This window comes from Coturnix japonica, chromosome 26 (genome assembly GCF_054131305.1).
Source record: "Coturnix japonica strain WE chromosome 26, WE-NBRP24, whole genome shotgun sequence".
NCBI classification, from domain to species: domain Eukaryota; kingdom Metazoa; phylum Chordata; class Aves; order Galliformes; family Phasianidae; genus Coturnix; species Coturnix japonica.
Genome location: NC_140688.1, coordinates 2541730 through 2553769, shown reverse-complemented (window position 1 = coordinate 2553769; position 12040 = coordinate 2541730). Strand labels below are relative to the sequence as shown.

At 49.0% G+C, this 12040-nt stretch overlaps 2 pseudogenes across 2 annotated transcripts in view; one reads left to right on the top strand and one right to left on the bottom strand.

The window, feature by feature from the left end:
- LOC146756597 (uncharacterized) overlaps positions 1-12040 on the bottom strand; it is a 210935-nt pseudogene that overhangs the window by 113215 nt on the left and 85680 nt on the right. The window lies entirely within an intron of this gene.
- Positions 4698-12040, top strand: part of LOC146756602 (uncharacterized) — a 29508-nt pseudogene continuing 22165 nt past the window's right edge. The window contains exons 1-3 of the transcript XR_014937356.1: positions 4698-4719; positions 4828-6079; positions 7287-7350. The product of XR_014937356.1 is annotated as an uncharacterized LOC146756602 (transcript). The remainder of the gene's footprint in view (positions 4720-4827; positions 6080-7286; positions 7351-12040) is intronic.

The following is a 12040-nucleotide window of genomic DNA, read 5'->3' as shown; positions in this document are numbered from 1 at the left end:
GAGAGGAGTGAAAGGAACGCCAGGACAGCAAGGGAGGGATGCCTGATGACAAGGGTGTGCGAATGTCCCCACCGAAGGAAGCAAAGAGAGCCGGCAGAAAGCGATGCTTCATTAGCGTAACAAAACACAGCCCCCATTCCTCCCACCCTCCTCCCCCGCACCCCTTCCCATCGCCATCCCCCGGGGGCAGATGTGCCATGAAAACGAGCTCTGGGCGTGATCGTTGTGGGAATTCCTGCCTTCCTGAGCCTGTGCGGAAGAGGCGAGAGCCTGTCTGGAAGCCATCCGGGCAGCACCGCGGTGGCAGGAGGTGCACCAAGGCCGTCCTGCGGCCAGCTCCGGGCTCAGGGCACTCGGCGTCCTCTGCTCTACGCGACTCCGAGGAGCCCGGCTACCTGCACCAGAGCTGGGAGCAGCCTGCTCCGCACCCAAGGTAGGTGCCCTTCGTGGCTCGTGCAGAGGAGCGCACGCTTCCTGCCCCCTGCCAGCAGCACCGGGAGAGGAGCGGGGAGCGGCCCCGGACGGGGCGGAACCCGCACTGCCGTACCCCAGGCGGGACCCTGGTCCCGGCTCCAGCTCCCGCTCAGCGCAGCAGGTTTGCTGGCCCAGACGGGCTGCAACCAGGGCGGCAGTTCATGCAGCCCGGGCTGGGCTCCGAGGGGCACGGGAACGGGCTGGGAGCTGGGACAGTGAGGAAGGGAGCAGAGGAGGTCAGCGTGCTCTGCTGCCCGGTTGGATCTCTGTAACACAGCGCAGCTGGGGCTGCAGTTCTTCCTCTGGGCCACGGGAGACACGAGACGGCCTCGCTCTGCAGCTGTGCACGCGTGGATTGACGGAAGCTTTAAACCCCCTGATGCCTCCTTTGGAGTGTCTTAATGTGAAGCCTCCAAGTGGAAATTTGCACTCGCCCTGCTCCTCCTCCCCGGCAGCCCCCAGCTTCTCTTTGGGGACCCTGCGGGCAACACGTGCCTCTGGCGACCCTTGAAATGGCGTTACCTTTTGTTTGCTGAGCGCTTGCCTGATGGCTCAGCTGGGGTTGTGCAAAGCCCTGGCAAGGCTTTTGTTCAGGCTGTCCCGGCAGCTGCAGATGCCTTGAGCACACAGCTGCGGGCCCTGAGCACGTTCAGCATCTGCAGCAGCTCCGGCACTGGGCTCTGGAACAGACGATGAGAAGCTGGCAGCCTGTGGGCTGACTGGAGCACGCGCTGAGAACACGGCCGAGCAGCAGCAGGTCAGTAAAGCACAGCCCAGGTGCCTTCTGCAAAGGGCACGCGGTGCTGAGAGCGTCCCCTGGCAGTGAGCGCAGTCTGCGTGCTCGGCTGAAGAGAGAGGGAGGAATGTATTCATTGATGTAATGCAGGTATCATGGAGTGCTCTAACAAGGGCTCAACAAGGCTGTTGTAACCACGTGGTTGTTTATTGCCTTAATTGTTCTGTTTTGAGCTGCTACTATTTGATAAGTTGCCTTCCTGGTTGAGTTAAAATTCCCAGCACAGCATCGTCTGGTGGTGGTAGTGACCGTCACAGGCTGGTTTGGCTGCAGTGCTGTCAGATACTCTCTCTTTTCAGGAGTTTTTTGGATGTTTTGTTGATTTGTTTCTGTGTTTAAGTAAGCCATCCTGTTTATTTGAGAAGTGTGTAAAATCCAGTTGACTCCTCACCATTTTGCACTTCCTTACACAAGGAATGTGAGCCCTCATCACTTTTAGGTAACATCAGCAGTAGGTGGTTTTGAGAACTACATCATTTTCCTTCACAAAGTACTTTTCCAAACCCTTTTATGAGGGCTTGGTTGATTTCAGCAAGCCCAAGGCTACTTCCACTCCTGAGAGGATGTACAGACATCTGCCAGAGGATTTAATCCATTTGCCACCAGGTGTTCCCCTCACGGATCTGTAGAGGCAGTGCTCTAGCAGGCTGCTCTGCTGGCAGCTGCCATCTGCGCTGAGGCTTGCTGTGTTTGTGTGCTGGGGGCTGCATTCACAGTGTTCTTCCATGAACCAGGTGCTTTTCTGCACCTCCTGCTGGATGGTTGGATGGCCATACCATATTCTAACAGTATTTCTGCAGCTCTTTTCCTGGGTAGCCATCCCCTTTAGGCGTGCTTGCTGTCAGTCGAAAGATCCCCAGTTGGCACAGACTGTCCTTGTTGTATATTCTCAACTTTCTTCACCACTCAGACCTCCAATAAAACTCCCTTTTCCCATTCCTGCAGCAAAGGTAGACAATAAGCAGTCATTCACAGAAGAGTTTGGGATGCACTTATTGTCTCTTGTTGTCAGTTTGTTTCCCTTCTTGCCATCCTACAGACTTTCCCCATTGGTCACAGGTGGATCGAAACACAGTATACACTTCTAAGGGAGAAACAGGCTTATATTTGTTGATATAATAGGGATATGCTGTAGTGATTTAGTAGTGACAAACAGGATCGGAGGTGGCTGGATACACTTGGTTATTTACTGCATAGAGGGTAGGGATACACACACACCTACAGGTGGCACTCCCATCGAGTCACGAGGCTCAGAGTAGTTCCCCTTTCTTTCTCGTGTCTTTAGACCACAGAGGTAAGGTGCTAGTGATTGCGGAATCAAACTCTATAATCCAGAGATGGGTTATAAAGCAGGTATGTTTATTCCAGTGTTGTGCAGTGCCGGGTGCAAGGGGGATAGCTCCAACCAAACTTGCACACCGATTTGTAAAATCGTGACATAGATATAGGTACATCTAATACATAGTCAATGAGTTCTCGAAATTCTGATACATATTCAATAGTTCTTTAGCATGCAGACCCCCCTCTTGTTATCGCCCATCTTATCAGGGAGATGCAACTCCTCTTCTGATATTTAAACTTCTAATCCTCTCCTCCCCAGGTGTCTCAGGGAGATCTCACTTCTTATCTGCATCCTTCCTGCTCTCCCAGAGCCATTGTCTCCATTCCTTGTTATTCTAACTAGATCATTCCTTTTCCCACCTACAAACTACATATAACTATTTCCCTCTAGCCCCCCTTTGTTCTAAATTCCACCAGAGCCTCTGTTTCTTGCATCGCTGTTCACTAGGATGTGGCTGGATCCTCTCCTAGTCCCAAGCGTGCTCAAGGGTTTGTGTGGAAGGAATCATACCTGCACAGTCCCTCTAAGGCTGAACCTTAGAGAACACAAGAAAGCTCCAAAGTAACCACAGGTGTCTTACAGAAAGTCTGTTTTGAGAAGGAGTCTTGATGTCAAGCTGCAAGGGATCTCTGTGCAGGTGTGAGCTGCAGAGACAGCCCTGCTTGAGGGTGGTCCTGCAGTGTAGCCTGCTGCTGTGCAGCAGAGCTGGAGGGGCACTTGGGCTGCTCCCTGATTTGGGGTAAGATGACTGCCTCCTTGCCTTGCTTTCTCTTTAGTCCCCAGCTCAGTCTCGGCTGTTGAACTAAGTGTCAGCTACCAGTTGTTTCAGCCTCCCAGTTTGAGACAGCTTTGTGACGGTTCATCTCTTTGAGCCAGACTGTTTCCTGTGCTGCAGCTCATTGTCTTCCTCTGCAAGGCCAGGCAGCGCCCTGCAGAAGGGCTGAGCTGGGACTGGGACTGCTGCATTCTCTCACAGCTCCCCTGCCATTTCTCCCTGCAGGCTCCAGTTCAACTTCTGCCTTCCAGCCGTGATCATCCCAGCCTGCAGGAGAGCAGCAAATGGCTGCAACAAATCTAGCTGAGGTAGGCGTTGGGGAAGCAGGCAGGAGAGGCCAAATGGCCAGGGATGTGAATGCAGGGGAAGAGGGAGATGCCCTCACGCAGCATGTGTGTGCTGGGGACAGAGAAGCGGCTGGGGTGTGAGGTTCTGTCCTGTGCGAGCTGTTTGTCTGGGCCTTGGCTGTTCCCAGCAAGGAGCCTCTTTGCTTGCAGGAGCCCGTGAGCTTTGAGGAGGTGGCCGTGTATTTCAGCAGGGAGGAGTGGGCGCTGCTGGACCCTGTGCAACGAGAGCTCTACCGGGACGTGATGTTGGAGACATACCAGTGCATGGCCTCGCTGGGTGAGAGCTTGTCTGCCTTTCCTCCTCGTTAGGGCACCTTTGGCTGTGCAGAATGAGCCTCTGCAAGCTGGGCCTTGAATAATGGCCATGCAGCTACATATTGACTAACACCACAGTGCCTGCAAGAAAGGAGATACTGAGAAGCATGAGTTTCAGAAGGGATTAGTATGCACGGCACTCTGATCAAAGCCACAGAGTCAGTGCTGGCAAGCAGGCATCAGCCAGGAGGGAGAAAACCAGCCCTTGTGTTGTGTGTTGCATGGTGCTACCAGCTCCAACTCACAGATGACTCCCTGGTTACGGCTTTGGAATTTATGATTTTCCATGCAATTGCCGTCAACATTTTGATGCCTTGACCACTGGTAGATTGTAAGAAAATAAATAAGCTGTTGTAAAGTTAATTTGAATGAAAAAATATCCCTTCATGATGTTCAGAGACGTCAAAGCATTCTTTGCTCCAAGGGAAGCTGTAGGCGTGGTGTCATTCAGGCCCAAATGGTGGTTTCTCCTTGGGGAGGGAGACAGAGTGAACTATTGAACAGGCACTGTGCCAGAATGAGAGAAATGCTCTCTTGTTCCCTGTTTCTCTCCCTGAAGCTCCATTTCCAGGCCCCAAGCCCGTGGTGATCTCCCTGCTTGAAAGTGGGGAAGACCCCTGGATCCCAGATGTGCGTAGCCCTGAGGCCATGCCAGGAGACCTCATCCCAGGTGAGATGGTGGAGGGAAGGGGAATGTTGGGGCTGTAAGAGCCTTCTCTGCCTTTGTTTTATTTTGGGCACCGTGTGCTATTGCTGCATTTTCTCTGTCATCTGGCAGCTGGTGGGATCAAAAATGCAAAGGAGGTTCTGCAGAGAAGTTGTGTAGCAGATAGACAGTGGGGTCACATCTTTGCGGAAGAAATCAGAAGGGATGCCCATGAAGGCCTGCAGCAAGGTCCGGGTGAGCACATCAAGAAGCCCCTGGGAAAGCGTCTGGGAATGACATTGAGGAAGCCAGTGGACTTCACCATAGGTCCAAAGCAGCCTGAGGAAACCAGGAGCAAGGATGTGTGCCAGATGAAAAAGCAGAATCCGTGCACTGAGTGTGAGAAAAGCTTTAAAACAGATTCCAGCATCACTAACCACCAGTGCATGGACTCAGCAAGGAGGCATTACGAGTTCTGTGATTCTGCAGAGAGCATGAAAAGGAGAGTCCACCCCACTGGCCATCAGTGCATGTACACAGGAGAGAGAGCCTCCGAGTGCTCTGATTGTGGAAAGAATTTCACGGACACTGGGAGCCTCACTTCCCACCAGTGTATCCACAGAAGAGAGAGACTGTACAAGTGTGCTGAGTGTGGGAAGAACTTCAAAGATAGTTATAAACTCAAAAGGCACCAACTTGTCCATATAGAAGAGCGACCATATAAGTGCACAGAGTGTGGGATGAACTTCAAAGATAGTTGTAAACTCAAAAGGCACCAACTTGTCCACACAGGAGAGAGACCATATAAGTGCACTGATTGTGGGAAGAGCTTCAAAAGCAGTTCCAGACTCACTTGCCACCATCGCGTCCACAGAGGAGAGAGACCATATAAGTGCACTGAGTGTGGGAAGAGCTTCAAAAGGAGTTTCGACCTCACCGACCACCATCGCATCCACACAGGAGAGAGACCATATAAGTGCACTGAGTGTGGGAAGAGCTTCATCAGGAAGTCTGTTTTGAAGTGTCACCAGCGCATCCATACAGGTGAGAAACCCTATACATGTCCTGAGTGTGGGAAAAGCTTCACAAGGAGCTCTGAATTGAAGCAGCACCAGAATGTCCACTCGGGAGACAAAGCCTTTAAATGTCCTGAGTGTGGGAAAAGTTTCAGATGGAGTTTTGTATTAAAGCGCCACCAGCGCATCCACACAGGAGAGAAACCCTCTAAGTGTTCGGAGTGTGGGAAGAGCTTTAAAAGATGTTCTAAGCTGATGCTGCATCAGAGCATGCACATTGAAAAGAGACCCTTAAAGTGACCTGAGTGTGGTAAGAGCTTCAAAGGGAGTTCAGAATTCAAGATGCCTCAGAGCATCCACACAGGAGAGTTTCACGGTGTTATCTAGATGAATCTATGTCCATGACAGGGGGCTAGCAGGCCTTTGGGCTCCCCGCCCCCCAATAATGGGAAGGGAAAAGGGGTAGGGAGATGGGAACTGGCTCAGGGAAACAAACAGAGCAGCAGCAACGATCTAAGGAGGAAGACTTACCTTACTAACTATGATGTCGGGATGCAAGATTACACAATATAATACAGTCTAATTGAAACTGAGGTCCTCTGGGATGTGTAGTTCTTCTTCTCTGTGCTCCACGTGATGTTATGATGTGGAATACCCATAGTGAAGAAATTACCAAACCTTGACATTCCACCCCTTATCTACATTGCTACATCATGCTTGAAAGACATACATATATACAAATAAACAAAAATTAAAATGCATTATACACACAGGTCTATATACAAATATACCCAAAGAATTACTGACTGCACTCCCCCAACATCAAATTTCCTTGTGGTACACATTGAACATCCCCATCTTTCTTCATCACCCACCAAGTGCACCCAGGTCCCTGGGCAAAAACAGTTCTACATGGACAGGTTTGCACTTTCCAGAGGCTGGAAGGACCCAAACAGCTTTTCCCAACATGTTCTTTACATGTACTACAGGGATCTTATCTCTCTCTACAGTATGCATGGGGCTGGATTGGCTGGGATCATCACAATTAACAATTAAATCCTCTAGTATTGACAAACCAAGTGGCTTCTGACCAATGCTTCTCCTAGTGCTTCAGTGTTCCACCATCCATTGCTTTCAGCATAGTTTTCTACAACCCATTGTATTGTTCAATTTTACCAGAAGCTGGTGCATGGTAGGGAATTTGATAAACCCACTGTATTTATAAGGGAATGTTTGAAATGTGTCCCATTATCAGACTCAGATCCTCTTGGGGTGCCATGTTGCCACAGGACTTGGTTCTCTAGACTCAGTATGGTGTTTCAGGTGGTAGTATGGGTACTGTGTATGTGTCAACCCACCCAGTGGTTGCCTTCACCATGGTAAGCACATAACACTTAGAATTGTGAGATGGTGGCAAGGTGATATAATCAACCTGCCACTCCTCCCAGTATTTAAACTTCTGCCATCGTCCTTCCTCTCAGAGAGGTTTCATCCTCCTGTCTTGTTTAATTATGGCATGATTCACAGTCACGAATAACATGCGCAATAGCATCCATAGTTAAGTCCACCCCTCAGTCTCCGGCCCACTTATATGTCACATCTCTTCCCTGATGGCCCAAGGTCTCATGGGCCCATCGAGGTAGAAATAATTCACCCTTATTCTGCCAGTCCAAGTCTATTTGAGCCACCTCAGTTCTGGCAGCTTAATAGACCTGATGGTTGTTTTGTTGTTCTTCAGTAGCCCGAATCTTGGGCAAATGCGCATCCACATGGTACACCTTTATAACCATATTCTTTATTTGGGAAGCAGTGCCTTTCCACAGTCCAGCAGCCCAACTAGGTTTTCCCCTCCGCTGCCAGTTCTTTTGCTCCCGCTGCTGTAAGCACCCCCATAAGTCATTTGCCACCATCCACGAGTCAGTATAAAGATACAACACTGGCCACCTCTCCCATTCAGCAACATCTAAGGCCAGCTGGACAGCCTTTACTGTCAGTTCAGCACTGACAGTCGAGGTGCCAGAAGGAGCTGTGTTTCAGTACCAACTACTTCGGAAGCAGCCTGAATCCCCTCATACGCAGCTAAGATCTCCTTCTCAGTTGGAGTGTAGCACTCTTCGGACTCCTTGTATGCTCAACTCCAAAATCCCAGGGGTCAGCCTCAGGTCTCTCCTGAGGCTCTTTGCCACAAACTTCGAGTGGGACCTTTCTCTCCAGCAGCAGTGTAGAGGATGTTCTTTACATCCTGTCCAATCCGTACTGGCCCCAGGGCCACGGCACAGGGTACCTCTTGTTTAATCTGCTCAAAACCCTTCTGCTGCTCAGGGCCCTATCCAAAACTAATCTTCTTCTGTGTTACCTGATAAAGGTGTAGGGCTGTAGTTTGGAACGTGCATCCTCCAAAAGCCTACTACACCCAGGAAAGACTGTGCCTCATTCTTGCTAGTTGATGTAGACATGGCAGTGAGTTTTTCGATCACATCAGTTGGGATGTGACTATGTCCATCCTGCTACTTTATACCTAGGAACTGAATTTCCTGGGCAGGCCCTTTGCTTTGCTTAATAGCTTGTAAAAGAATTTGGATTATTTGCTCTCCTTTTGTGAAAACGTCCTCTGCTGTATCGCCCCTCACAACAATGTCATTAATGTACTTCAGGTGTTCAGGAGCACCATCCTGTTCCAGTACAGTTTGGACCAACCTATGGCAAATGGTTGGGCTGTGTATCCACCCCTGGGGCAAACGGTTCCAAGTATACTGAATGCCCCTCCAGGTGAAGGCAAACTGTGGCCTACTGACGTATCTGCAAATTAACCTGACTTATCCCAGGACCTTGACTTTCCGGGGGAGAGACACAAACATGGATGCCATGATGTCTTCTCTCATTTTTTCGCTGCGTCACACTCCTTATATACCATCCTAAATCCTGTGCAGACACGTACACCCTCTACACAAAGCCCGATGCACGCGAGAGAGCCTCTACACACACCTAACTAAACCCCCCACCCACTAACTCTTAATCTGCAGGCCTTACTCAGCTATTCTAGAACACTCCATCTACTCAGAACTACTGTATGCACTCATAAATCCTTGCAAAGACAGCTTAGTACCCCAGCAGCTGACATTCTGCAGCCAAAGGAATGGAGAAGAAGGCATTAGCAATGTCAGTGGTGGCATACCATTTGGCTGCTTTTGACTCCAGCTCGTACTGGAGTTCCAACATGTCCCGCACAGCAGCATTCAGTGGCGGTGTGACCTCATTCAGGCCACGGTAGTCTACCGTCAGCCTCCATTCTCCACTGGCTTTATGCACTGGCCATATGGGGCTGTTAAAAGGTGAGTGAGTTTTACTGATCACTCCCTGATTCTCCAGCTGGCGAGTCAAATCATGAATGGGGAGCAAGGAATCCCTGTTGGTGCGATACTGCCGTCTGTGCACTGTCTTTGTAGCAATCGGTACCTGCTGATCTTTTACTCGTAGCAGCCCCACAACAGACAGGTCCTCTGTCAGGCCAGGCAAAACAGACAGCTGCTTAATGTTGTCCATATCTACAGCAGCTATTCCAAAGGCCCATCAATACCCCTTCGGATCCTTCTGAGGTAATCAATACCAAGTACACATGGAGCCACTGGGCCAGTCACAATAGGATGTTTTTGCCAGTCTTTACCAGTGAGGCTTATTTCGGCCTCCAATACAGTCAATTCTTGAGAGCCCCCAGTCACTCCAGAAATATGGATTGATTCTGTCCCTTTGTGATTCGAGGGCATTAGAGTGCACTTTGCACCGGTATCCAGCAGTGGTGGATCTGTGGTTCTGATGTGCCAGACCATTTAATCCACACAGTCCAATAAACTCTTATTATCCCTCTCCCCACCAAGACTGAGGGCAGGGCCCCTCTATTGGTTACCTGTGATGACTGGAGCAACTGTACTGGTGGTTGATCTGCTTTGTAGTTCTCTCATCCGTGCTCGTAGTACAGGAGTAGGCTGGTCGTGGCACTTCCTCATGTCTTCTACGCAGTCACATAGGTAGCGCCACATGGAAACATGCCGTTCAATCTTACTGTTGTTCCTTGCTCGAGCTGGAAAGTGTGTGAGTCTAATAGCTGAGACTTTTGATCTTACAGGTGGGGAGTAGTGTTCATCATCTTTAATTAGTTTGATCAGCTGCTTCAGTAGACTTGCTTGATCGTTCTGATCTTCATCGAATGTTTCTGATACTTGTACGTGTTTGTCACGATTACTAGATGCAAACAGTTTTTTGTGCATTTCATCCAGTCGGTCTTCTACTCCTGAGATGTCAGAAATTGTAGCGCGCAGTGGGGGGAGCTGCTTTTTGTAGTTTTGAAGTGTCATAATCAGTTCAAAAACTCGGGATTTTCTCTGTTGGTCCTTGTACCTTCCAGATGTTGTTACCAGGGTCCGTGCGTATCTTTCTGGTGCTGTACTTGTGAGTTTCTGCCACATGCTAGGCTTGGACCTCACTCTCTCAGGATCACGGTCTTGTGGATCAGGGTCATACAACATTTCCACCATGGCCATTTTCGCTCAGGTACTGGATACCTTTTTCGATGGTATCCCACTTAATAATCTGAGACTTCAAAGCATCCTTGAAGGGTTACATTTCCCTCACGGCTGTTAAGTCGGTCCCAGAGGGTGGCAGCTCCATCCAAACATCTGCTAATCCCTCTGTCGATATCTGGGTCTCTGGCAATGCTTCCTAGTTGGCGAGTTTCGTTGCCACCTAGAGACAGGCTGTTGGCCCCATTCTCCCGGCAGTGAATCAACCAGGCAAGAGACCTTCATTTTGACGCCGTGTAAACTCCTTACTTGAGACCTGGATTTCAGTCAACTTCAGGGGTTGACGAACGGTAATAGAGATTTCCTCCTCATCACTCTCTTCTTCGTGCCTCTTAGTTTTTCCTTTTGCCTTTCTCAGTACCGATCCAGACCCGGCACCTGGATCTTCTGCTGCCTCCTCCTCTGCTTCTCCTTCTTTTCATTCTAGACCCAAGGACACCTGTTTCCATTTCTTGCCTTCCACAGGGGCAACTGATATTTTTACTGGTGCCTCCTGTCACTGATGAGAGTTGACTTGGGGATTTTCTTTTTTGGCTTGAACCTCAGATCGGAAACTCTCTTTCTCCAGGATAGTATTATACAGAGCACGGTATGCATAAACCAAACCCCAAATAAGGTTTACCTCCTTAGATCTCTGTAAGACGCACCGTCTCTGACTCAAATACTCACTTAATTTCTCAGGGTCCCTCAGGTGTTCAAGAGTGAAATCCCACAAAGCTGCGGGTCCCCACACTTCTAAAATTTTTCTTAAACCTTTCCATATTCCCTGCCAGTCAGCATTCTATGGTTTTGGAGGGGACTTCCGCATAAAACGAATTGAGAGGATTACATTCATTGATATTGATAACATGAATGTGAGTATGAATACGAGTATGAACACTAACCCAGTTTTCGAAAAACGTGTGGCAATCTGAGAAGACAGCCTGGAAACCAGATTGAAGATTGTGGTGTTTGTAAAGTTAGCTGCTGTGAAATTAGCAATCGTGAAATTAGCCACTGTAAAAGTAACTATTCCATCTGGGATGTAAGTGCCAAAATTTACATCATACCACATTGCATAGAAGTACCATGCAGGTGTCTCCATCAGTGCCCTTGATGTGCAGAATCAGATTCTATAACCAGAGATAGGTTATAAAGCAGGAATGTGTTTATTCAGCGCTGGGCACATGGGGGATCACTCCTCCTATCATGCACTCCGAAAGGCAGGAGCGTTACAAAGTTATAGAGCAAGTGTATATATATTCATCAAATTTCTGAGAAATCATTAACGTATTCATTGTTTTTCTGGGAACTCATTTAACATGCTGTCCCTCCTACTGACGCGTGTGCGGTCCATAGTGGGGGTCTTGCTACGGTGGTCATTGGGATGAAGTCAGAAGACTTCCTCAGGTTGCTTTGACCCAGCTCCTCTACTCCATCAGTCAAAACCAGATTCTTTGGCTACCTTTCCCTTATATATACCCAGCTGTATTGTCTTAACTGTAGACCCAGCTGTATTGTAACTATAGCAATGTCAACATGTCCCACTGGTCCTTTTCTTCTGACATTCCCCAAAGCCTATGATACTTAATCTTCATGAAAGGCCCCTGTTTATCTGATTCCTACTTTCACCCTTACTTGGTTGTATAATGCGTATATTCCATAACAAGAAATCAAAAAATTAAGAAGGGGCCAGTAAGTTCCAACAAACATGATGGCTTTGAATCCCCTATGCAGTGTTCCTAAAATAAAGAGCAGACTCATAGCTGGCAG